Here is a 5,026-nt window from a genome sequence, read left to right on the forward strand (position 1 = left end):
GAAAGGGCGGGGCTGGGGCAGCTCCACTGGCTTCCTGAGTCAGGGAGGCGCAGCTGTAAGACCAAGTTGCTTCTTTATTTACACTCATCCTCCTTCCAATTCCTCTCTGTCTCAACCCAGAATGTAAAAAGATCTCAGCTGGAGAGAATCTCTGAGATCATCTACTTGGGATGCCTCACTCTTTTGTTGTTGTTGTTGGCAAAATAGACATTGTGCTGCTGGTAAAAGAAATGAGGTTGCATCCTGGCTCCACCACTTCCCATTTGTACAGCCACTGGCAGTGACTTGACCTCTCTGCATCAGTTTCCTCATCTGTAGAGTGAGGATAGTGATCATCTCTTTCCTCCATTCTGGGATTATAGAAGAGCTCACACTTTGGAGCTGAGTTGAATTCCTGTCCTGCCGTTTATTAGCTGTATGACCTTGAGAAGGTAACATCACCTCTCTAAGCCTCAGTTTTCTCCTCTGTAAAGTGGGTGCAGTAATAGAATCTTGTGAAGTTGTAATAAGGACTGAATGAGATACAGTACGTTACAGTGAGCACGGCTGGAGGATCCCATGAGGTCACGGATGTGAACGCTCATGCAAACTGGGTTTTTATCCTTAAGTGATTTGGTCAAGATGACACAGGAAGGGCAGAGTGCAGTTGGGGCATCCAGAGGCATCCACGTGCCCCCATACCCCAGCAAACAGGAGTGAGTCTGCATCTTCTCTCGGCTTAGATGGGTGGTATGGGAAAAAGGAATGGGGGGTGGGTGAAAATGAGGCAGTGTCTTCACACTCTGCCTGCTGACATCTCTGGTTCTGTGGCCCAGATCTCTGTGTCCTGGGTCTGGAGCACTCAGCCGCATGAAAAGACAGGACCCCCCCAGCTGCAGAGATTCCTCTTCCCCTCCCCACCCCCCCTTCTTCTAATCCCCACCCCCTTTCCACACATCCCCCTTTGCATCTGGAGTGGTTTCTAGATCTGAGGCAGGGCTGGCCCAGAGAAAACAGCAGGTGGGCTCCTCTGCCTCCTCTGTCACTGTGCAGCCCAGGCAGCCCCAAGGCTCCCTCAAGGCTCGAGGGAAGAAAGCAAAGGCTGTTCTGGGACCATGTGCACCCACTTGACACGAGAATAATTCTAAAGCTTTTGGTGGCCAGGTAGAATACCAACTGGGAAAAAAGAGTTATGTGCCCTGCTGGCCTGCCAGGCCTGTCAGAGACCTCACTGAGCAGTCCTGTTCCTGTCCCCTGCCCTGTCTTAACTCACCCCAGCTCAGCTTTTTGGCCCTACCCAGGCCAGGGGCTGGACTCCTAGGCTCCACAGTTCCAAGAGAACATGATGACCTCCAGGCTACTTATGGCCCTTGGTGCCTTCAAAGCTCATTACCTACCCATGGTCATAAACAGAGACAGTGACCATTGCATACCCAGCTGCGTGGAGCTTGAGAGTCAACAGTGGTTCTAGAATTCCTTATAGAAGGGGCTTGGGATGATCAACTAGATAGAAGGGGAGAGTAGGACTGGAAATTTGCTTAGAGTTAAGTTCTAGATAAACAATATATATTTTTGACTGTGCCACGTGGGTTGCAGGATCTTTGCTCCCCAACCAGAGATCGAACCCAGGGCCCTAGCAGTGAAAATGCTGAGTCCTAACCACTGTACTTGAAAGAAAAGCTATGAACAACCTAGACAGCATATTGAAAAGTAAAGACATACCTTGCCAACAAAGGTCCATCTAGTCAAATCTATGGTTTTTCCACTAGTCGTGTATGGATGTGAGAGTTGGACCATAAAGAAAGCTGAGTGCCGAAGAATTGATGCTTTTGAACTGTAGTGTTGGAGAAGACTCTTGAGAGTCCCTTGGACTGCAAGGAGATCCAACCAGTCCATCCTAAGGGAGATCAGTGCTGGGTGTTCACTGGAAGGACTGATGCTGAAGCTGAAACTACAATCCTTTGGCCATCTGATGCGAAGAACTGACTCATTGGAAAAGACCCTGATGCTGGGAAAGATTGAAGGTGGGAGGAGAGGGGGACGGACGACAGAGGATGAGATGGTTGGATGGCATCACGACTCAATGGACATGAGTTTGGGTAAACTCCAGGAGTTGGTGATGGACAGGGAGGTCTGGCGAGCTGCGGTTCATGGGGTCGCAAAGAGTTGAACACGACTGAGAGACTAAACAACAACAAGGCCGTACCGGAGGAGGGTGGACTCCTAACCCAAAATGACTGGCATTCTTTTTCTTTTTTTTCAAATTGTATTTATGTATTTATTTTTGGCTGCATTGGGTCTTTGTTGCTGCGAGCAGGCTCTCTCTAGCTGTGGAGAGCAGGGGCTGCTTCTCTAGTTGCGGTGCGAGGTCTTCTCACTGTGGTGGCTTCTCTTGTTGCAGATCACGGGCTCTAGAGCGCAGGCTCAGTAGTTGCGCTGCAGGGCCTTGGTTGCTCCGTGGCAGGTGGAATCTTCCTGGATCAGGGATCGAACCCGTGTCCCCTGCATTGACATAGGTGTATTCTTAAATCCTTGGATCATTTTAGGGAAGTCCTAAAATGACCGGTCTTCTTATAAGAAGCTGATCATGTGAAGATACAGAGACACATGGGGAATACTATGTGTAGATGGAGACAGAGATTAGAGTAATGCTCCTACAAGCCAGGGATTGCTGGCCATCACCAGAAAGTGGGAGAGAGGCATGGAACAGACTCTTCCTCCTAGCCCTCAAAGGAACCAACACTGCTGACACCGTGAGTTTGGACTTCTAGCCTCCAGAAGTGTGAAGGGATGCATCTCCGTTGTTTTAAGCCGCTCAGTTCCTGATACTTTGTTACGGTGACCCTAGGAAACTAATAAGTGGGTATAGCAAATGCTGCCAGTGCTTCTCCTATAGCCTTAGCCACCCCAGAGGTCACCTCCAGCTTTAGTGGGTAGATCCTGGCTTCCAACCTTAAGCATACCCTGGCCTCAACCTATACTTAATACCTTAAGAAATGTTAGGGAATTGACACCCTTAGAGGGATTAGGATCCATAATTGATCAAGGATCCCTAAAATCAGTAAGAAAAAGATGAACGTTTCAGGACAGTAGGATAGTATGCAGAAGACTTGAACGATTTTACCGAAGAAATGGAGGTGAAAAGAAGTCTATAAGTTTCTAAGATTTCAGTTCAGTTCGGTTCAGTTCATTTCAGTCGCTCAGTTGTGTCCGACTCTTTGCGACCCCATGGACTGCAGCACACCAGGCTTCCCTGTCCATCACCAACTCCTGGAGCTTACTCAAGCTCACGTCCATCTCATCGGTGATGCCATCCAACCATCTCATCCTCTGTCGTCCCCTTCTCCTCCTGCCTTCAATCTTTCCCAGCATCAGGGTCTTTTCTAATGAGTCGGCTCTTCTCATCAGGTGGCCAAAATATTGGGGCTTCAGCTTCATCATTGTACAAATTAACTGGGGGCTTCCCTGGTGGTCCAGAGGTTAAGGATCTGCCTGCCAGTGCGGGAGGTACAGATCGATGCCTGGTTTGGAAAGATTCCACCTGCAGCAGGGCAACTAAGCCAGCACACCATAGCTACTGAGCCTGCATGCCTAGAGCCCGTGCTACACAACAGGAGAAACGACTGCAATGGGAAGCCCCTGCCCCGTGACAAAGAGCAGCCCCCTGCTCACTGCGATCAGAGAAAGCCTGTGAGCAACAGCAAAGACCCAGCACAGACAAAGAAAGGGAAGTCGCTCAGTCGTGTCTGACTCTTTGCGACCCCACGGACTGTAGCCCACCAGGCTCCTCCATCCATGGAATTTTCCAGGCATGAATACTGAAGTGGATTGCCACTTCCTTCTCTAGGGGATCTTCCCAATGCAGGGATCGAACCGGGGTCTCCCATGTTGCGGGCAGACGCTTTACCATCTGAGCCACCAGGGAAGCCCAGCACAGCCAAAAGCCTTCTGATAGCCTTGTCTATCAAGTTAATTGAACAAAACTCCTTCATTTTTTAAAAAAGATTTATTTATTTATTTTTAGCACAGAAATAATTAAACAAATCTTTTTTAAGAAATGAAGTTTTGCTCAACTAATTTCATAGACAAGGCTATCAGAAAGTTAAAAAACTGGGAAAGAAAAAAAAGAAAAAAGCTGGGAAAGAACTATCTTTTCCATGGCTAGATGGTAACAAATGAATAACACAGTGACTGTGTGACAAAATCATGGCAAATTAACAAGAAAAAGACGGGAAATTCTGTTGAAAGATGGACAAAGATTATGACTATGCAATTTACAAAAAGGGAAATGAACATGGCCAGGAAGTGTTTGCTCATCCTTCTTAGAGTCACAAAAATGAAACTGACATAACGAGATGTTACTTTACATTGATCAAAATGGCAAAAAGAAAAAGTAAAGTAGTAGAAGGAGAAGTATTGGTAAAGACAAGGTGGAACTGGACCACTCCGGTACTGCTGCTGGAATTTCAAACTATTGATACTTCTGGAGAGCAATCTAGCAGGACTTAATGAAATTATGTGTGAGTTTAACCTTGAGATTCATTGATCTCACCCCTAGGTAAACTGAGATACTCTCACCGCTGCTGCTGCTGCTGCTGCTAAGTCGCTTCAGTCGTGTCCGACTCTGTGCAACCCCAAAGGTGGCAGCCCACCAGGCTCCGCCTTCTCTGGGATTCTCCAGGCAAGAATACTGGAGTGGGTTGCCATTTCCTTCTCCAGTGCATAAAAGGGAAAAGTGAAAGTGAAGTCACTCAGTTGTGTCCGATTCTTAGCGACCCCATGGACTGTAGCCCATCAGGCTCCTCCATCCATGGGATTTTCCAGGCAAGAGTACTGGAGTGGGGTGCCATTGCCTTCTCCGAGACACTCTCACAGGTACCCGTAAAGGAATATGTATTAGGATATTTTCTGAAAAGTTATAAAGTGTTACTTTTCACTTTCAAGTCTTTCATTCATCTGGAATTAAAATCGTTGTTAGTTCTGTTGTGAGGTAGAGGTCCAATTTAACTTTTTGCCATATGTATACCCAGTGATGCCAGTACCACTA

The sequence above is a fragment of the Giraffa tippelskirchi genome, chromosome 3, assembly GCF_054371585.1.
Source record: "Giraffa tippelskirchi isolate mGirTip1 chromosome 3, T2T-mGirTip1v1.2.pri, whole genome shotgun sequence".
In the NCBI taxonomy this organism is placed as follows: Eukaryota; Metazoa; Chordata; class Mammalia; order Artiodactyla; family Giraffidae; genus Giraffa; species Giraffa tippelskirchi.